This window comes from Rhinolophus hipposideros (genome assembly GCF_964194185.1).
Source record: "Rhinolophus hipposideros genome assembly, chromosome: 2".
Classification (NCBI taxonomy): Eukaryota; Metazoa; Chordata; class Mammalia; order Chiroptera; family Rhinolophidae; genus Rhinolophus; species Rhinolophus hipposideros.
Genome location: NC_138048.1, coordinates 28,731,475 through 28,753,989, shown reverse-complemented (window position 1 = coordinate 28,753,989; position 22,515 = coordinate 28,731,475). Strand labels below are relative to the sequence as shown.

At 42.4% G+C, this 22,515-nt stretch overlaps 1 protein-coding gene and 1 pseudogene across 2 annotated transcripts in view; both read right to left on the bottom strand.

Moving 5' to 3' along the window:
* The window catches only part of LOC308487417 (olfactory receptor 5AC1-like), a gene marked incomplete at both ends in the record, with an annotated part of 66,037 nt that overhangs the window by 14,589 nt on the left and 28,933 nt on the right, over positions 1 to 22,515 (bottom strand). The window lies entirely within an intron of this gene.
* LOC308506236 lies at positions 9,177 to 15,056 on the bottom strand (annotated as a pseudogene). The gene is made up of 6 exons: positions 14,954 to 15,056; positions 12,404 to 12,651; positions 11,940 to 12,084; positions 10,995 to 11,313; positions 10,002 to 10,155; positions 9,177 to 9,362 (listed from the first exon to the last, which is right to left on the bottom strand). The product of its transcript is annotated as an uncharacterized misc_RNA (transcript).

The window sequence follows — 22,515 nt, the reverse complement described above, 5'->3', positions numbered from 1 at the left end:
TGTATTTAATGTTATTATTGATATAGTTGGACTTCTGTCACTTGCTTTTTGTTTTCTATATGTCTTATGTCATTTTTTTCTTTCTACAAGTATTCTTCCTTTGTTTCCTTTTTTTAGTATTAGGTAGATATTTTATGTGTATCATTTTAATACCTTTAATGATTTTTAAGTATATTTTGAGTTATTTCCTTCTAGGTTGTTCTAGGGCTTATAATCTGCATCTTCTTTTATCATGATCAACTCAGACTTATACTAATTTAAAACCAGTAAGATAAGTAAGACTTATATTGTTATAGCTATACAGGTTTTGACAATTAAGTTCGTGAACTTGCCACCATGCTCTTATATTGGCAGCACTGTACAAACAGCTCAGTAAGGTTTCATAACCTTGGTACATCAGTGTCTCACAGCTGTGTTCATGTCGATGTGTGGTGGTGTCTTACTGCGTGGTGTTCATTATTGTTGTTGAGTGTGTTTGTGTGCCATTGCAAGAATGTCTGAGCTTAAATTAGAGCAATGAACAAACATTAAATTTCTTGTTGAACTGACAAGAGTGGAAGTGAAATCAGTGACATGTTAGTCACAAGAGTGGAAGTGAAATCAGTGACATGTTAGTCCAAGTTTAAGGGGTAATGCAATGCAGAAAACATCAGTGTACAAATGGATTAAACATTTTTTTGAGGGGAGAGAATGCGTCACTGGTTAAGAGAGTTCAGGCGGCCAATAAGAAGCAGAACTGACGATAACATTGCAAAACTTCATCAAATTGTGCATCAAAATTGTCAGCTGACTGTGAGAAGCACAGCAGACCAAGTAAACCTCGATAGAGAAACAGTTAGGAAAATCTTAACTGAAAATCTTGGCATGAGAAAAGTGTGTGCAAAAATGGTTCCGAAGGAGCTCACTGATGAACAAAAGCAAAGGAGAGTTGAAGTTTGCCAAGACCTTTTGGAGAGTCAAGACGATGTTTTGGGCCAAGTTATCACTTGTGATGAAACTTGGGTGTACCAATACGACCCTGAAACAAAGTGTCAAAGTGAACAATGGAAGTCAGCCAATTCTCCAGGAACAAAAAAAGTTCCATCAGCCCAAATCAAGAGTCAAAACAATGTTGCTAAACTTTTTTGATATCAGAGGGATTATTCATTATGAATTTGTACCAACTGGACAAACATTTAACCAACTTTACTATTTGAAAGTGCTGAAAAGGCTGCGTGAAAAAGTTAGACGAAAACGATCTAAACTCTTCACCAATGATTCATAGCTCTGGCATCACGACAACGCACCAGCTCACACGGCACTGTCTCTGAGGGAGTGTTTAGCCAGGAAACAAATAACTGTATTGGAACACCCTCCCTACTCACCTGATCTGGTCCCAGTGACTTCTTTCTTTACCCAAAGATAACAGAAATATTGAAAGGAAGGCCTTTTTATGACATTCAGGACATCAAGGGTACTATAACGACAGCTCTGCTGGCCATCCCACAAAAAAGAGTTCCAAAATTGCTTTGAAGGGTGGACTAGGCGCTGGCATTGGTGCATAGCTTCCCAAGGGGAGCACTTCGAAGGTGACTGTAGTGATATTCAGCAATGAGGTATGTAGCACTTTTTCTAGGATGAGTTCGTGAACTTAATTGTCCGACCTCATATTTATTGTCATAATTGCCTTATCAAACTCATCTAGTTGTACACTTTAAATAAGTGTAGGATTTTTGCATGACAATTACTCTTCCAGAAAGCTAGAGAGGAAAAAGATGCTGTATTTCTCTTCCTCTTCCTTACTGTAGTAATTCAGTCTTATAGCCATTAGCTGAGCCATGCAAAATAGACACCCACACCACAAGGGGTTGGAGGTGGGCAGTTAGAGAGGTGTTGGCAATGTCACCAACATTAGTGTCAGAGCCCAAGCAGGGTGACGAGGGGCTTGGCATAGAAGAATTTCCTGGTGCAGAGTGCTGGTGTCTATATAAAAAAGCTGCCAAACACGTTAATGTCTCAGCACATGTGGCAGAAGAGGACAACCACGCATCAAGGGGACCGTGGTGACGAGAGAATGCTTAGTACAGGAGGATTGATTAAGTGAGTATACAGAGGGTGTCAAAAAATGTCTACACAATTTAAGAAAGCAAAAAACTGTATTAAAATTGTAATAATCTATACTGATAACAAAAGGTGACTACAAGTCATGTGCACACATGTTTTTGGCACCCCCAGTATTAAGGACAATAAAACCAGATTCCTCATTGTTGGAGAAAGAAGTTGCCAACGTGGAAAGGGAGAAAACTAGAATGAACCTGATAGTGTCTCAGTGCAATTGGAGGTACTGAGGTAAACCCTCAGTTTTCAGCATATATAGATATAGAAATAAAGTAATATTCAAGTGTGTGAGTGTGTGTATGTGTGTGCATATACATGCCCATATTCCCTAGCTGAGTGCACTGAGAGGGCCTAGAAGCAGTGAATCCTGATAATAATGAGCACATCTAGTACCTGACCGTGGATTCTAAATACCACTCCCCATTAAAGGATGAAGAGCACTTGGAGAAATGGCTGAAAGTTTCCCAGGGCTGGTGTAAGGAAAGCATACCGTCAGCCTGAAGAATCCTTTTGTATCAGAAAGCAAGACATTATAGAGATAAACCAAAAGAGCACAGAAGTCACACTGAAGTAACGAGCTGAATCTGTGAGATTTGGGCACCAAAATAAATATTGGTAGTTACAGAGTGAATTGAATTAACTAGGAAAGTGAGAGAGTCTATATTGATATAAACAGCGAGGAAATAAACAAATGAAGGAATAAATTCAAAATTTGATGTGAAATATGATATTTGCTTTTGTTTTGGAATGGATAGTTAACGTTAATGAGAATGTTTGAATGTTGACTCAGAGAATGTGAACATATATTACTAACATAATTAAAATAGATTATAAAAATACAGCTGAAAAATTTTACAATCCTTTTGGGGGGAACATAGTGGACTGTGAGAATGCTAGGATTTTTCTGCCCGCTATATTTTTCCAGCTCATCCATGTAGTAACTGACACTAACTATTGGGAATATGAAGAGGGAAGAGTATAAAATGGCTCTTGTTTCCGACTTGGGGGTTCAGGTACTACTAATTGATACTGGGAATATAAGAGAAGAGAAGTTTGGGGGCAGAGGAAGACAATGGGTTAAATCTGAAAGATTTGTGAGGATGTTTAGCAAGTAGTTGGTTTCACTGACTTGAAACTCAGGGGAGAATCTAGTGCTGAAATTGCTAACCACGTGAGTCATAATTCATCTAAGGAGAATTGGAGAAAAAGAAAAGCATTCAACCCAAGACAAAATCCTGGGTTAAGCAGACATCTAGAAAAAGCATTTTGTTCTTTGGCATAGGACTGTTTATAAGAAACTATAATTATAAGTAAACATGGTAAGCAAAATATTAAAATTTCAAAAACGTAGAAACTACCCAAATATCCACAAAGGTAGAATAGTTTCCACTTAATAGCACTTGATCATTAAAATGTTATTCGTGAAAGTTTATAGTAACATAAAAATGTTTGATAGTGTTTTTCCTTTAAAGTACATATTATTGAAGCAATGTAAAAAATAGGCATAGCAAAATCTGGAAAAAGATGCATCACAAAGGCAATAGTAATTGTTTTGAAGGTGGGAATCTATGAGGTTCTCCCTTCCACTTTGCCATATCAGTCAAATTTGCTAATAATACTTTGTAATAGGGAAGAAAGTCACCCAAAGGATTCTCTTCTACTTCGTCCTAATATAAACATGGTGACAGTTTCCAATTAACAAAGAACCTAGATACATAGCAGGCCCTCAATAAATGCGTGAACCTATCAATACTTGCAATAGAAGGCAGTTCCCTGAGATTTTCTTACCTATAAAAAGCCTGTAGTCCTGTCAGCTGGAGAAGCTCATATGCTGTTGTCCTGGATCTTGCAGGGCATGCCAAAGGGTTCTGCCTCTACCCTTTCTGTCCACTGACACTAATGCCTTCATAGGCCTTTACTTGGGCTTCCCAGGAACCGTTCTTACTAGACTCACTGATGGTTCCCAGGGGAGTTAAAACTCTTCTTGTTAGCTCCTCTGAAAACAGCAACCAAAGGACTGTGAGCACCCTTCTTTTGGTCTCTGGTCCTGCCGAGAATCAGAAATGAGAACTTCTTAATTTAGAGTATAGACTGGGAACTTGGCGTCTCACTGTCCTTCTCACCTGTGCAGACACATCCAAGGCACTGAGCTCTCTAGGGGCTGGCAAAGCACATGTGCTGACTGCATCAGGAACCTGACCCATTCCTGAAAGTTGGACCTTAACACTGTTCAAAGCTTTTTACTTCATTCCAGTTCTCATGCAAAACCCTGTTAGTCCTTATTAGTATCTCCACACATGATCGATGACATCTGAGACTTAGGTTAGCTGTGCAAGGCCCGGCAGCAAGTGCAATATGAAGCCTTCATGGTCGTCAATATCCCTGCTATAGTTAGATTATGATCACCTGTGTGGAGTTTGGTGGAGTCATCACCGCGAAGGGGGTACTTGTCTGGCAGATGGAGACCCACCCCCTGGCCTCTGAGCTTCTTTGAAGCCTAGGCCTCTCTGAGGTTCTGGGCTGAGAGCCCACGAAGCCCAGCCAGTGGGAATGGAAATGCCTGATGGAGGGAAAAATCCATCAGGCAGGGAGAAGTCATTCGGGGGCCCCCAAACCTTCCTCGTAACCTCTCATTGAGTCAAATCTCAACACTTGCCTTCCTGAACTGGTTGAAATGGGAACCAGAATCCTGAGGTGAGATATCTCAGCACTGGCAGGGTGCTGCAGCTTAGGAGACCAAAAGGCACAGCCTCCCGGGGCTTCGCCCCCAGAGCATGTTGGGTGGAGCTTCCCCAGTGAAATCCCTCCCCTTCCTCCAGAGGTTTCTGAGCTGTGCTAGGTTCACTGGCTGTGACGAGGTAAATATGAGTCCACATCGTCTCAGAAAGAACATGTAGTTGAACCTTAAACAACACTGGGGTTAGGAGCACCAACTGTCTGCACATTTGAAAATCCACATATAACTTAAGTTGGCCCTCCACATAGGTGGTTTCCCAACTGCCAGGCGAACCTTGAACAAGGCAGGTTTGAACTGCTGGGGTCAACTGAACTTCTTCATCAGTTGAACTGGGATCAGTGGAACTGAGCAAATCAATTGAAAAAAATCCTCACATATGTAGACCCATGGAGTTCACCATATACGAAGACCCATGTGTTCTTTGAGGGTCAACTGTAATTAAACCAAATATTCCACACAGTGTTGTGAATTGTAAAATAGGGACAGACCCTAGCTTGGGAAGATCGAGGAAAATATCCAAGGGGAAACTTTCTGTATAACAGGAAGGAAAGAGAAAGAAGGGATGCAGATTCAGATACTGGTTTTAGTTATGTTGTTTTGGAGCTTTTATGATAGGTTCCCATCTGATGACTTTTCATTCCCCTGTGGTGGTCCAGCACATATGCTCAACAAGTGAGGAGCGTGGAGAAGTTGTAGGGAAGTGAAATAGTTTTGAGTACTTAGGCAAGAGAACTAGAAAACCACCCTGTAAGCTCCCCCAAGACAGGGAGCTCTGTTTGTTTCCTTCACTTGTGTGTCCCAAGTGCCTAGTATACATTAAAAACTTCAGGAATGAATGGATTCTTTTCAGGCAGTGTTGGAGCTTACCAGTAGTAGTAGAACATAAATGTATGATGGCATCAACATACCTAATTGCATGATTTCATTCAGGAGATCAGCCCTTATTAGGCAGGTCTAAAACAGGCAGACTTGAACTTTTCCAGGCAGGAGAGATAAAAGGATGATGAGGTAGGCTGTTTAGTGTAGAGCCATTTAGGTCATGAAGTTTGGAGCAGGAGGACATGAAGACAAAACAAAATGTCACATGGACAGGGAGCAAGTATAAAATGGCATGTAGTTCCTGAAGGGTTGATGAATTGTCATACTAAGGGCACAGATGAAAGGATAAAGGCTGCCATGTCAGACTATATTTTCAGAAAGCTGGAGGGATTGTAGTAATAAGTTGTAGGATATGGCCCTAACTGAAGTAGAATGGAGGGAAAAGGCTATAAAATGAGAAGGGGTACACAGTGAGAGGCCACATTATAGGCTAATCTGTCCACCCGCATGTTGAGACTTTGATGATTCCTCCCACTTTGAGTTCTTATCCTGGGCCCTATCCCACTTCTTTCCTGTCCCATGGTGTCCACAGAATCAGCATCTCTTCCAATTCCAAGCTTCAGTCAACGGCATGGCTCTGGACAAGTCAGAAATGGGACAGTGAGAGAGAGGGCTGTAATGGACATCTGTTTTATTTTTATATTTGTTTAGACCCCAGCAGTCACTCACCTTCTGGAAATCCAACCTCTGTTTCCCTCTGAGGAACTCACCCCATTCTCAGGATCAGTCCCTGTATAAGTGGAGTTACCTTTCCCTGACAATCTTCCTTTAAGGATGAATGTAGAACTCAGGTTTGGCCTAAAAGATTTTTCCATGTTTTTGGCAACAAGGATGGAGATATGACCTAACTGGAGACAATAAGGCACACTGGGACATTTGAAGACACTGGGGGAAGAGACATCCTACTTTTAGCTACTCCTGAAGCTTGGAGGATGTTATCAGACAGTAACACGATGATGCCAGACCAGAATATAGAACCAAGAAATGGATAGGAACTGATCCTGATGACATCCACAAGCCCCAGTATGAATCCTCCTGCCTGAGGCCAGCTTCACTCCCAGACTTTTTCATGGACATGAGTCAACAGATTCTTGTTTCAGTTTTCAAGAGCAGAGGCTCTTGAGTCCCTCATGGTTGCCACTGGGATGTTCCATGTCCAAGGCCTTTAGCCCATTAAAAGGCCAGAGGCCGCACAGCCTCTATGCCAGGTCTGGGCAATGCAGTGTATCGCTACAGCTCCTAAGATAAGGGAGTTGATGATTAGTCATCTCAGAAAAGTTTTCTGAGAGCAATTCAATGGGATTGGAAGGGGCCCACTTTTAGTGGAGCTTTTTAAAAGTTGGTTACCCAAGAGACCATCAAGTCTACCTGAGACAGGGAGGAAAACAAGTGCTTGGTTGACAGGGAATGACAGGGAGTGAGAAAATGAATGAAATGGAATTTAAAAATTAACGAGTGGCAGGTAAGCTGCAAGGATAGGGGATGAGACCAGAGTCTGGAATTTATTCTGTATTATTCCAGATAGAGGAGTTCCTGGTAATAAGCTCTATAGCGTGGAAGTAACTGACTGGAATGACAGTAAAGGAGCCTAAGATGAGGTGATGTAGGAAGTACGGGGCTGAGTTATTGTCTGCTCCCCCCACATGGATGCGAGAGCCCTCCACTGCCTTTTCACCCCTTCAAGTCCAGCCTTGGGCCCCAACCCACGTTGGTCCTTCCCAGGGCCTCCACAAAATCTGCACTGTTTTCTGTAAGCCCAAGCTTCAGATAATGCAGGGACATGACTTGGGACACGAAGATGCCAGTGTGGTAGTGAGAGAGGGCTGTGGTGGACATTGGCTTTGTTTTGTTTTTGTCCTTACAGGAGTCACACATCTTGCTGGAAAAATGACCTCAAGTGCTGTCTCACTCCATTTTTGAGTCACAGTCTGTACAAGTGGAGCTGCCTTTCCTCAGAACCCTGTTGTAAGTGTGGGTATGTGTGCAGTCATGGCTAATGAAAGCGTTCCATGGAGGTCCATGGTGAGCCCCCAAATATCTGTAACCCTGAAACTCACCTCTGGTTCATGAGCTACAGGTGTTCTGGAGATTTATTATGGCTTCACCACAGCCATGAGTATCAAACGGTGACACCTCCGTCCTGATAGCTGAATAGTACTAAGGACAAGATCTTGTATATTTCCATCAAGCATGGATGGAAGGGAGGCACCAAGATCACCTTTCCCAAAGACAGGGATGCCACGCCTGACGACATCCTTGCAAACATTGTTTTACTACTCAAACAAGAGCCCCATGGCTTTTTGGTCTAAGGCATCAGAATGCTGTGCGGTATCTGATCCGCCTCAAGCCCATGGAGCAGACTGAGGAAGCTGGGAGCCAGGAGGGTCACAGTGCGGGATGATGGCGCATGAACTCATGTTCCACTTGCAAGGTCGTTCATTCCCCTCTTCCTTTCTTCTTACTTTCTAACTTACTCTAAGGCATCTTTTCCTTCCTTTGAGCTTTATTTTGCCCTGGAAAGTAGGTGGCTGCCTGGTCAACATTCCTGCCACTGAAGCTGAGTGATGCTTTTGTTTTGAAAAAAAAATTATCAATTTGACAGCCTGAAAAAAATACCCAGGTATGGAAACCACTTCGCTCAGGTGACTTTCCAGGAGGGAAACTTCAGTGTCAAGTGTGTAGGACGCTTCCCCAACACATTAACACGACCCACGGGACAGACTTTGAAGCAGCATCTACACTGTTCCTAGACCTGCCCCCAACCAGCCCAGGATCCACTGGAGCAGCGACCACCCCCAAACACACACACTGAGCGTTCACCCTACTTGTGATCCTCTGATCAGTGACTTCTACGTAGTGATTAAGCCACTGTTTCTTCTTCACTGATACTTTCTGAGAATAGACCTGTCCTTGACCCTCTTCGGATACAGAAGCCCTGTTGTCCCCACTCCCCAAAGGATATAAAGCACCTTTGAGGGGGAAGGTGTGGGCCACACATTAACTAAGCTAAGAGGCAGGAGACACAGCCCATCTCCTCACATTTCATCAGGGAAAAAATGGGCTTTCGGGGGCACATGCTATCTATTTCTCACTAAAGCTGCAGGGGACTGGTCAGGTTTTAGAAGCCAAAGGAAGCAATCAGTAAGAGCTGGACTCATTCCTTCCTTTTCCTAAGCATAGGCTCTCAGGCTTTCCCATACTTCACTGGAGAGGTAAGGGGCTCTCAAAAGCAGGGGATATCTGCTGCATGCCGATGCCCCACCTTCTCCTGTAGGAACTTCCAAAAACCCATGCGCCCACCACAGTACACGCAAACATCAGTATTGTTAGAGAAACATTTTTTAAGGAGAATCAACATTCTCCCCATAGGAGGAATTACTTGGGGGTGGGACATGTTTCTCTGGAAATTCTGGAGACCGGTTTTCTGTCTAAATGGTAGAGACACATCTTGAAAGCCATGCCTTCAGCACTGGTGAGAGCAGCCAGAGGCTCCCAGCCAGCTTGACGCCTGCAGGTGGGGCTTGGGTGGGGCACAGTCGCCCTGTGAGGCCTGGATTGGGGTGCTACTGACATAGAGCTGCTCCATAAATGCTGCAAATTTCTGGGGTTGTCTGTCCTTGTCTCTGATTTCTGTAATACTTGGAGAACTCTGGCCGGCAAACAAAGTTTCTTGTTGCCATGATTTTGTATTTGTCACCTTACGGCAGGGAGCACTGGAGTTCATAGGTGGCCCCAGGGGGAACCCTGCCTGGGCCCGTACTTCTGCCTTCTGCTGAGCTTTCCCAAACTTCACTGGGGAGCAAGAGGCTCTCAAAGGCAGGGGATATCTGCTGCATGCTGATGCCTCAGCTTCCCCTGTAGGAACCTCCCAAAGCCTTTCCTCACTTTCTGACCTTGTTTGTCCCAGTCAAGGCAGCTCTACCTTGTTCTGGGCCTCTGCTCTGTGCAGGTGGTACGGGGCTGCCCTTTTTCTGGGAATTTTCTTGCTTCTTGCCTTCTGTCTCAGGATGAAGACAAGGAAATAAGCACCTCTTTTGTTTCCTGAGTGATCTTTCACTCAGACTGCCCCTTCTGTGCCGTGGTCTGGGAAGACTTGCTTCCAATTATGTCCTCTAATGCCATGTCCTGAGTAGGAACATTCTTCCCGCTGGGTTGGGATGTTCCCAGCCCTGGGTCGCCTCCAGCAAGCCCTTCTGATGTGGTGCCCTGAGGGCTCAGTCTCTTTCCAGCTGGTAGAATAATCTCTTCTGACACCACCTTAGACCCACTTGGGCCCCAAGGCTCCTACCCCTGTTCCATACTGACTCCTCGGTCCTCCACACGCACAGGCAACCCCTGGGAAGCTCCCACGTCCACACTGGAGACACCCTGAGCACGAGGCAGGGAGGCTTTGTAAGTCAAGCTGTCTGAGGCAATGGACATGTCACTGGGATGGCCTTGGGCTTCATTCAGTTATGTCTGGGAGATTCCCGGCTTGTTCATTGTCAGGATGTCACTAGCTTTTGACTGAAGAACATCGAGCTCTCAGCCCTGATTCTCTCTCTGGACATGGGCATGGAAACAGGTTCTGATTTGTTCTCCATCTCTTTGCCCTGCTGCAATTCTACTGTATCAGTGGAAATTACACTGTTATCCTTAAGCTCACCCCTGGCCATAGCTTTTCGTGGGGTCTTTGGTGGGGGTGTTTTGAGTACTGGAATTGGTCTCTGACGTTCTTTCTCTATGACGATGTGTGTGACAGGCAGCAGAGTCTGTCTGGCATCCCTCATTCTGTGAACAACCTCTGCAAGCGCATGGTGGAATCAGAAGGTGATTGACTCAGGGCTCCCGGTCCTTCATTGCCCACATGCGAGGTGGCAGGGAGAAGACGACCCGGGATGGAGGGTAAATATTTCATTCCCACTTTGTCTTCATGGAGACATACAGCTTCCTCTAAGGGGCATGTAGCCCTCTGATTTGGAGTCCACCTCAGACATCAGGTTGTTTGATGAAGTTTGGAATGCAACAACGAATAGGTTGTGGTCTAATGTGTTTCTACGTAAACATTTCTAGGGATTCAAGGACCTGGGAGGGAAAGCCCCCCAACTTTTTCATATGGGCTTTCAGCATCTGCTGTGCATTGGACCCTAAGAAGAAAACTTCCTGGGAGGTATTCTGGCGTAGTCCCCACCCAGTGCTGATGTCAATCTTCTCTGTTTTATTTCAGTGTGGGATTTCACAGAAAGAGTCGATGTCTGCTTGAGAGCATGCCAGGCACCATGCACAGGCCCAGGCAGCTGACCCGCATTGATTTCCTCAAACTTGTTGCTCGAATGTCCTTTCAGGACATTTTCCAGTTGTCCCTGAGGTAGACTCTGCCCTGACACCATTGTATTTGCTCCTGACAGACTCACCCCGTGACTGTCCAGGGCTTCCTCAGAGTCATACACCAGATCTTTATGTGAAGAGTTCTCTGAGTCAGTCAACAGATGATCTTTTGGGCCATCCTCTGGGCTTTTCCCTTATCTTTCCCCTCATCTTCCTCTAGCTGAAGCATTTCTGAGCCCCTCTCGTAGAAGCTTCTGGGTTGGCTCACTCCAACGTTTAGTGTTTTTGCTACTCTGTCATTTATATACAGAGATTCATGAGAGTCTATAATTGCTCTCCAGCTCAGATGTCTTGAAGAATCACTCACATGCCTCATCAGTGACCTAGACGCATGGGTTCTACAGGGCAGACCCCATTATTGTTGTATGAGTGCCTTTCCCAGGTGGTGCTCTAGATTTTTGCAAATCTCGTTGCTGAGAGGAAACTCTTTAAGAAGGTTGGAGATTGAAACCTGGGACTGGAAGGGCCAGCAGTAAGTAGAGTTGGGAGCTGAACAACAAAACTTGTTAGGACAATGCAGCATAAACCCCACAACCTTCCAGTTGCTTGCAAAACACACTCTATTTCATGTTGAATTTCAGGTATGATTGTGGGTGTGATAGAAACACACTCCACAGATCCTAATCTGGGGTATAGGACCAGATCGTAGGATTTGGAGTATGCATTGAAGGTGGATCTGGGGTTGGATCTGAAAGGTAGGAGCTGGGATTGGGGCAGAATTTGAGGGAAGGGCAGAGGACGGAGGTAGGGGATGGAAAAGTATTGGGTATAGTTGGCCTGTGGAGGTATTTGAGATTCTATTGAAAGTAAAGATTGAGGAATAGTTACCTAAGACATATGTACAACAAAAAGCAAGGACTCATTGGGCAAAGATGGGACAATCGAGAAAATCTGGGTATGATTTTCCACCAAATAATCCTTCCAGGTCCTAGGATGTGATGGCTGCTGATGGACATGCAGTTTTGTTGGTTTGCCTTTGCTGCTCCAAAAAGGAAGGGAGGACACTGAGTCATGCGTATCAACAGTTGACTCTCACATTTGTCCTGAAGAATTTAGGTGGTAGTTAGGCCAAAGCTGTTTTGGAAAAGAATCATTTGTTTTTCCCTTTCTGTTCCACATCAGGAAATCACTTCTCTTTGGACCTGCCTGTCCAAGAATGCCAGGATGTCAAAGCTGAGAAACAAAAGGTGACCATACCCTACAAGGTTGGCTGCAGAGTCTCCCCCAAAATTGGCCTGTAAAGAATAGAGGGCAAGAAACTCTTGCTTGAAATCACATTGTGCCAAGGTGGAAGGGAATAAGTTTTGGCATGAGCTAGTCTACAACAGGAAAGATTTGCCAGTGACAGGCTGAAATGGTCAATGCCTGTGACTGTTGGGACATAAGTGGACAATGCCCCAGTGCTATCTGGAGATGAGGTCTCTGTATCAGCCTTCAATAGGATGGAAATTGATTTAGTTGAATCACAGTGAAATTGTAGCCAGGTGTAGACAGCATTGGTTGTATCTGATGACAAGCAAATGAACCAGTGGGATTCCTTGTCTGGGACAAATCTGGTAAGGGGTTGATATCTTGGAAAAGGGAAGGGTTAAGAGGATTGTGTTCAGAGTCAAAGGGGCCTCTGTTTGGAGAAGAGGATCTGTTCTTGGTGTGCCATGTGGTGGGATGCCAAAAGGTTGGTGTTGGCGTTGTCCACTGGGAATGCTGATTTCAAGGGAGGAAGGCTCTGGTGGCAAAAGTGACCTGCTGTTGAGGGTGAAAGAATGTTAGATAAGGAGTTCGTTGGCTCAGGAGAGAGAATTGGGGGTTGAGATTGGAAAAGGCTCAGGCAGAGGGGCTGGTGTTGTGTCTCTTGGAGGTACTGCTGAGAAGGCAGGTCCTCGAATCTGTGGAAGCCACAGGGTACACACAGTGAGTAGCATCTTCCAGGGTCTCTGGGAACAATAGACAATTGACCTCAGCAGTTGCATTATTGCTCATCTGACAGAAGGGGTCTGGATATAACAGTTGACGAAAGCACATGGTATCATCGTGCTGGCCCAGGGACCTGCAAGAGACAGAAATTACAAAGCTACAGCCAGGACCAGAACAAAGAGAGGAGGCCTTAATGGACCTGTTGGGGCAGGGCCACCTGAAAGAAGCCTGCTGACCTTCACATTGCTCCACACCCCTGACTTCATGATACACTCCATAGCGTTCACCCCAGGCCTTCATTCACATCCCTGTTTTTATGGCTATTCCACCCCATGACTATGGAAGGCTACAATGAATTCCCGAAATTGCGTAGAACATGTTACACAGGGATCACCAAAGGAGGGGAAAGACTAGTCACTGTTTCAAAATAGAAGTCAGCCTCTTTTTCTCCTCTTCTCCACTTTGGGAATATCTCTAACTTGGAAACCAGGAGAGTGAGTAATATGGGCTGAAGGTAGAAGCATAGGTTTATACCAGAGACCTTTTATGGGAGAGCATTGTGATATTAGACTGTAGAAGCCCCCAAAATCAGTAGATGAGGTGAAATCGTTGATGATAATACGAACAAGTTTCCTGTTTGTTCGTTGCTTCACAGAGTGGTTTTCAGCATCAAATAAGATAATGTATGTGAAAGTACATTACATGCATTATCTAATTTGATTCTCAAAACCACTCTGTGAAGCAGAGGTCAGTGGTTACATTAGAGAGGAATCCAATCATCTAGGAGGTCAAAGTACTTAAACAAAATCCAGAGACAGAAGTTCGGAGCCTTGACATTGATTGGGCAATGTCCCCTGCTCAGGTCCATCACTGCTCATGGCCAGGGATGACAGAGCAGGACCTGAGAAGTGACTCAGGGTCTGACTGCCTTCCCATGAGCCTCTCCCCTGAGGGCTCTGTTTTCTGAGAGGGACTCTATCTAGCAACTAATATCCTCAGAGATCATGGACCTGGGACCTCATGGAAGGAGAGAAAGGGTTACCCTTGGAGGGCTCAGGTAAAAGAGGTAGAACCTTACCTTTCCGTGTCCCTCCCTTTCTTTCTCCTCTTGGCTCTACCCTGATGCTGAGAAAGAATCATTTCAGTCACTTCTCTCCATAGGAAACTTGGACACTCATGATCCAAGAATAACACGAGTCTATTTTAATTACTAGAACTTCGTGTTCTTCCCCTGATCAATTATTATGGGTTCAAATGTTTCCAATTTTTCCTTTACTGAAAAACTCACAGAAGGATTTTGTCGATCAGGTCTGTATTTGGTATTCTCAGTCAGAAGCCCTCTGCTCACGGAGGGCATAGGCTCTGAGGCCAACAGTTGCACCTCTGCTGCCTCAGATAGGACCCTGTAAGCTGGGGCAGGGCTCAGGCTCCAGCCTCTGCTCAGCAGCTCTCAGAGATTCAGTGCTGCCCTCCTGATCAGCACAACTCAGAGGAATGCTCCGTGGGGTGATGCCTGACATGGAAATATGACCCATGATGAAGTGGTGGGGAACTCTGTTCTCCTGCAGAGATCCCATTCTCTCTAAATAACCCAGTCAGGGCCAGGGAATCAGTCTTTGGGGGTTGATCCTGGAATCAGTTCTCTCCTACACCCACATGGTCTGTGAGCCTCCAAGGAAACAGTCGCAGCTGAACCCCTAGCTCGGTCATGCCTGTTCTTCTCAAAGGATGTTCTGTTCCTTCAGACTCCCCACTTCAGGTGTTGCTTTGAGCCAGCCACACTCATTTTAAAAGGCGGAACTAGAAATGGACACAACACTAAAGAAAATCTGGTGGGACTCACCACCAGAAAATCTGGTGGGGGTATCTTACCTTTGGGATGTTTTTGGTTTCCCAGATGGTGGTAAAGATGGAGTCCCCACCAGGTAGCACAGAACAGAAGGGGACATCACAACCCACACAGGGAAGTCAGGTTAATATCTGAAGATATTGAACCGAAGCTCAAACAAGTTTCAATAAGACTATTCAGAAATGAGAATACATTCCATTGTGTGAATTCCATTATCTAAATTGCCAAGCTGCCGGAGGCAACTGAGCTCTGAGAGTGCAGACTCTGGACTTTATTGTGAGGCCTGCATCACAGACCATTGATGAGTCACAAAGGGTTGTGACACAGCCCCTCCCCCACCACCAGCCCAGCAGATCCCTCCACCCCTCTTGGGCCTCTAGGTCCCTCTGTCCTACCCTGCCATCTTATTTTCCAATCCATCTTTTATCACATCATATATTTACCTTAATGAAATGTTCTGCATGTTCCACCTGTAACCCAGATATTACCTGGGTCCCTCTTTACTGTGTGGAGACGTTGACTTTGGGCTAACGGAGTCCACTACCTTGAAAGTCTGAAATAGTGCCTGGAATGTTTGCTTGTACCCAGACATTTACATGCAGGGTCATCTATGTCCTTAAATGCATCTTTCCTATAGAATATTTTGTATTACATGAAGCCAGATATAGAACTTAAAATCCTTCTGTACTTAGTTTCCTGAATGTTGAATAGCAAATTTACTTTTTTCTTTCAGTTAGTCTTTACTCTCTTAAATCAGAGGGCCTTACTCAAATAATTAAAATGAATAATTCATTATTCAATGTTCACAAAACTGAAATTAGCATAAAATAAATGTAAAGAATTGAACCTTCAATGATCTTGGGAGTAAGTCTATAAGAGTTGTTTCTATGAAGTTAGTGAAGCTTAAACTGCACAAACACTTTTAGGGCATGCTGCACACACACACACACAACTTCTGACAAACCTTCCAGTATTTTCAAAATAACGTATCTTCTCTTTTTATTTCAATCTTTCATTTGTGTATGTGTGTGTGTGTGTTTCTTCTTACTGTCTTTAAAATACAGACAGCCCGAGGTCTGCTCAATTCCTAACAGCTGTACAAATCCCTGCCTTTGTCAGTTCAGGCTGCTATAATAAAAGTACCATAGACCAGGGGGCTTAAACATTTATTCCACACAGTTATAGATGCTGGGAAGTCCAAGATCAAGGCCCAGCAGATTCGGTGTTTGGTGAGGCCCACTTTCTAGTTCATAGAGAGCTGTCTTCTCCCTATCATTTCACACGGTGAAAATGAGTGTGAGGGAGCTTTCTGGGGTCTGTTTTCTAAGGGCACTAAGCCCATTTATGGGAGCTCCACCCTCATGACCGATTCACTTCCCAAAGGCCCCATCACATTGGGTTTAGCGTTTCAACATTTGAATTATGGGGGAAATACAAATATTCAGTCCGCAGTACTTCCCGAAGTTTGAGATAATTTGCATTTTGCTAAGCTATTGATCCCTTATTCCTCTCTGGCAGGGTGAGACCTAGGACTGTCATACCCTCAGAGTAGATCTAGTCTTGAGCAGAGTCACCTGATTATTCTCGTGGGCCCTGTAAATATAACCTTTTCCTATGAATCCTGCATACAAATGTAATAAAGTGATAAGAAGTGTAAAGGAAGGAGGAATAAGAGCACAATGCAAACACAGAAAAAGGAGCAGTTCTTTTGCCAAGACACAGAGGACAGAAGGGCCCTGAAAACCTTCAGAGTGGGTGCCATTGAGATGGGGACGCTGTCTTCCCCTTCTCCTTCCTCCTTCTCATACTCCTCTTGTTCTTTCTTTAGTCTTTATTTTTTAGAGCATTTAACTTCATAGAAAAATTTAGCAGGAAGTACACTGTTCCTATATGCCCCCTGATGCCCACATACACACACACACACACACACACACACACACACACACTTCCCCACTATCACCATCTGGCACCAGACTGGGACAGTTTTAGACTCCATGCACCTACATGGACACATCATTATCACTGAAAGTCCATAGTTTGCATGAGGGTTCACGCTTGGTCTTGTACATTCTATGGGTTTAGACAAATGTATAATGACATGTGTCCCCCGTTATACTATCAAACAGAGTAGGTTCACTACCCTGAAAATCCTCTGTTTTATGCACATTCATTTCCTTCTCCCATCCTTGGGAAACACTGATCTCTTTACTGTCCAGAGTTTTGCTTTTCCAGAATGCCATCTAGTTGGAATCACACAGTGCATAACCTTTACAGATTGGCCTTTTTTCACTTAGTAATATGTTTTTAAGCTTCCTACCTATATTTTCATGGCTTAATAGCTATTTTCTCTTTAGTACTGAATAAATATTCTATTATCTGGATGTACCACCATTGCTTTATCCATTCACCCTGGACATTTTGGTTACTTCCCAGTTTTGGCAACTATGAGTGAAGCTCTTATAAGCTTTCCTTATTTAAAAAAGAAACCTACTTTATTGAGATATAATTTCCATATTGTATAATTTATATATTAAAAGTATAATTCAATGGCTTTTAGAATATTCACTATGTTGTGCATTCATCAGCACAATCAATTTTTAGAATATGTTCAGCACTCAGGAAGAAACTCTGTTCTCTTTAACCCTCACCCTTCAATCTTCTTATTTCTCCCAGTTCTAGGTTACCACTAATCTACTTTCTTGGTGAATTCTGAACATTTCATACAATGGAATCATACAGCATGTGGTTTTTGGCATCTGGTCTCTTTGACTTAGCATGTTTTAAAGGTTCATTTCTGTTGTAGTATATATCACTACTTCATTTCTTTTTAGGGCAGATAATGTTCCATCGTATGGAAATACCACATTTGGTTATACTAGTGATGACAATTATGTTCGCAAACTTGCCACCATGCGCTTACATTGGCAGCACTGCACACACAGCTCAGTAAGGTTTCATAACCTTGGTATATCAGTGTTTCACAGCTGTGTTCATGTCAAAATGTGGTGGTGTCTTGCTGTGGTGTTCATTATTATTTTTGTGTGCCATTGCGAGAATGTCTGAGCTTCAATTAGAGCAACGAAGAAACATTAAATTTCTTGTTAAACTTGGCAAGAGTGGAAATGAAATCAGTGACATATTAGTCCAAGTTAATGGGGATAATGCCATGAAGAAAAAGGCAGTGTAAAAATGGATTAAACGTTTTTCCTAGGGGAGAGAATGTGTCGCTGATAAAGAGAAGTCAGGGCAACCAGTAACAAGCAGAGCTGATGAAAACATTGCAAGTATTCATTGAACTGTGTGTCAAAATCGTCAGCTGACTGTGAGAAGCATGCAGACCAAGTAAACATTGATAGAGAAACAGGAAAATCTTAACTGAAAATCTTGGCATGAGAGAGATGTGTGCAAAAATGGTCCCGAAGGAGATCACCAATGAACAAAAGCAAAGGACAGTCGAAGTTTGCCAAGACCTTTTGGAGAGGCAAGACAATGTTTTGGGCCATATTATCACTGGTGATGAAACTTGGGTTACCAATAGAACCATGAAACAAAGCATCAAAATGCACAGTGGAAGTCAGCCAAAAATGTCTGTCAGTCCAAATCAAGAGTCAAAATGATGTTGCTAAACTTTTTTGGTATCAGAGGGATTTACTCATTATGAATTTGTACCAACTAGACAAACAGTTAAGCAAGTTTACTATTTGGAAATGCTGTAAAGGCTGCATGAAAAAGTTAAGTGACCTGAACTTTTCGCCAACAATTCATGGCTCTTGCATCACGACAATGCACCAGCTCACACGGCACTGTCTGTGAGGGAGTTTTTAGTCAGTAAACAAATAACTGTATGGGAGCACCATCCCTACTCACCTGATCTGGCCCCCAATTACTTCTTTTTTTACCCGAAGATAAAGGAAATATTGAAAGAAAGACAGTTTGGTGACATTCAGGACATCAAGTGCAATATGATGACTGCTGATGGCCATTCCAGAAAAAGTTCCAAAATTGCTTTGAAGGGTGGACTAGGCTCTGGCATGAGTGCATAGCTTCCCAAGGGAAGTACTTCGAAGGCAGCCATAGTGATATTCAGCAATGAGGTATGTAGCACTTTTTCTAGGATGAGTTCACGAACTTAAATTTCAGACCTTGTATATATGTTACAGACCCATTGTTACAGTGGTTGCTTAATATAATCTCATGGCTCTTAAATTAGCTGAGAGATAAAAAGGAGAGAAAATATCTATTTATAGAATTTGTCATAACCTTCTTAATTACCATTTCTTGTTATCTTATGTACCATGCGGTATAATTTTCTTATTGTAATAGAGTTTTGTTCTCACAGGCTTTTTTTGTGCTCCTCAATGTCTAATATATTACATTTCTATATGCTAAGTTCCAAGAATTCAATTGTATATATATCATTTTATGCAATTGGTTTGTAAATCAACACACAGAAGAAAGGAGAAATGCATTTATACTGTCTTTTGTAATTATCAACATGATTACCTTTACTGTCACTCTTTGTTATTTTGTGTGGCTTTAGGTTAGCATTTGGTGTTCTTTCTTTTCAGCCTATAGAATTTCCCTTATTAAGGCAGATCCACGTGGCATGAGTTTTCTAAGTTTTTGTTTATTATCCAATTTTTTTGTTACCTTTATTTTTAATTTAAGATAGTTTTGCTGTGTATAGGATACTTGGCTGAGAGATTCCCCCCAGCATTTTGAATATGTCATCCTACCACATTCTGGTCTCCATTGTTTCTGATGAGCTGTTAATTTTATTGTTGTTTTCTTGTATATAATGACGTGTTTTTCTCTTATAAGTTTCAGTATTTTCTCTTAATGTATGGCCTTTGTTATTTTGACGAGGATGTGTCTAGAGGTGGATCTCTGCATGTATTCTACTTGGAATTTGTTGAGCTTCCTGTTGTGTATGTTGATGTTTTTCATCAAATTTGTAAAATTGTGCCAATCTTTGAGATGCTCTCACATCTTCCGTGGGCAGAATTTCTGTGCCGTGGAACCAAAGCTGTAGTAGGGTAGGATAGAGAAGTCACTCTTCACCAGATTTTATTCATATTCTTCCTGCAGAGAGGGAGTTGTAAGGGTTGGGAGAGGTTGGCAAGAACAGGTGCTACTACCTGGCTGTTACCAATGCCCCATACAATCTTCTGGAGCGTGGAGCTAGGATAGATAGAATTTCCAATATTTCCTTGATGCCAAATTCCCTCAGAATAGTTATTCCCACTCCTTGGATCTGGGGGAAATGGGAGTTGCCACTCAGCTTCTGAGTCTGCTGGAATCGCTCTTCTGCAACTTAGACCCAGATGGAAAGATGGGTGTAGTACCTAGCTCACGTGTCATGGCCTCCCACAGTTCTTACTAAGTTTCAGCATATTTTCTTAAATAAATGCATCATAATTTATTGTATGTCCCTTTGTCAAATCTAGAGATTTTGAATGATTGACTTGTTAATTTGAGCAAGTTCCTCACATCATTCTGGTAGTCTCACTCCAAGAAAGATGTTTTTTATCATTCACATCACATCATATAGATAAAGAAATTAAGCATTTGCCCAATTGGATTGACATCACATGCTGCTTTTATTCCTTATATCTGCGTGTAAAAAAGTAAAAAATTTAAAAACCAAATGAAAAAAACTAAAACTGAGTAGAAGTTACCCTTTTTTAAGCAAGTTATCCTCACTGTAAAAGAAAGAAGGGGATGACCTTATCTTTAAAAATCTCATCAGTGCACCAGGCAAGAACTTAAAGATTTATGTAACAACCTTACCCTTGTTCATTGGGCTTTCCCTGATAACCCTCCATAACTGACTCCCCACCCCCCAAATCTTCTTTTATCTTTAGCTGAAGATGGTATTTGAGGTGAGGGTTTTGGCCATTTCAGGGGAGTATTCAGTTTTCCTGAGTCTCTCCCATGTAGACCTGTTATTAAAGTTTTGTGTGTTTCTTTCCTGAAAAAAACAAAACAAAACAAAACAAAAAACTTAGCTAAGAGTAGTTTGGTCTACTAGTCTGTGGAATTTCATTTGCATCATCATTTAAGGCTCAGGAACAATAACAGATTTTATAATTTAAATCTGTTATTCTTTCTACTGTAGCATACTGCCTTATCTACAATGAGATAAATACAAGGGGCCTTCCCTTATTCTGAAGACTGATTAATGGATCGATTCAAATGCCATTTAATATTATTTAAACGTAGTTTAAGGAATAAATTTTCATATTTAAAGTTATCCTAAGGATTGCTTAAATAATTTACAGTAGAGTATTTCTCATAACATAGTCCAAAACCTGTGAGAATCATAATCAGCTAGATGTTTATTATAATGCAGAACCTCTGAATCTATCAAAGATCAGATGAATCAAGTAATATGAGCATGTGCATACTAAAATATGAGAAAGAAACTAGCATTTTCCCCCTTAAGTTGATGGTTGCTAATGTTAGATAGAATAATTGCAAATGTTAGATAGGTGTATATAAACAGAGTAGATACTAGACACATTGCAAGAGCTAGATTGATACTCAATGAATCATCTATACTGCACTGTAATATAAATAAAATTGCAGAACTATCTAACATAAATGAAACACCTGCTATAATATGGAACTCTGAGAAGGTCTAAGAGGTAATCATTCCAGAAAGAACTACACTCACTTTATATGAGTAGTCTCTGATTATCTGATGATTGCCAGCCTTTTTTTAGGATGTATTTCTTTCCAGAATACCAAGTTTGTATAAATTTTCTCTGTCAACAACCATTTGAAGATTTTCTCCTACCCTCAGATACAAGAATATTCTAGATCTCATTAGTAATCAAAACACAAAATATTGAGCAGAAGAGGTACCATAGGAATTAGATAAATCCTCCATTTTGTGTAGTGCCATTATAGTCATCAAATAGGAAAAGTTCTGACTTAATCATAACCATTTCTTTTTCAGCAGGTAGTCGGTCAATCTTTAAGAAGTAATTATTGTCAAGAATGTGGGTTGCTTGCTACAGTTTCATAAGACATCTGGGTCAGAGACAAAGGCTTTATTACTCACAGAAGTAGCAGTATTCAGATTGTCAGCCTTTGCACCAGTTCCTCGAGACTCAGTTCTCACATACTAAGCTGATATTAAGTGAGCCAAGTATACATGTACGTGTAGTGGGTTGTTTTATTGGAGAGAAACCCTGAGGAATCTGATCCTTTTATAATGGGCAGTAAATTAACCTGCTCTTTGCTCTGGTGAAAGACATCATCTCTGTTTTCCAAGGCTGTGCACTATACAAACATGTTTGAATAAATAGATAGTCCAGAAGAAAATAGTACCTCTGCCTGCAAGTCACACAGAAACATGAAAGACCCATGAAGAAATGTCTTCCAACAATCAACACAGATAATTCTAAACCCTGGATGGACATTAGAACCATCTGACGAGCTTTGAAAATGGGCCTAATCCTTAGCAATTCTGATTTATCTGGCTTGGATGGGTCCTGATGTTAGCATTTCTTATATATGCTCCAAGTGATTCTATTTTGCAACCAAGAATGAGAACCACTGATCTATATCTTTTATAAGAAGATGTGGTAAAAGAAGGCAAACAACACAAGGTCTAGACAATGACTTTGCATTAATTGTATTACTGCTTATCTCTAGGGTCTGATGA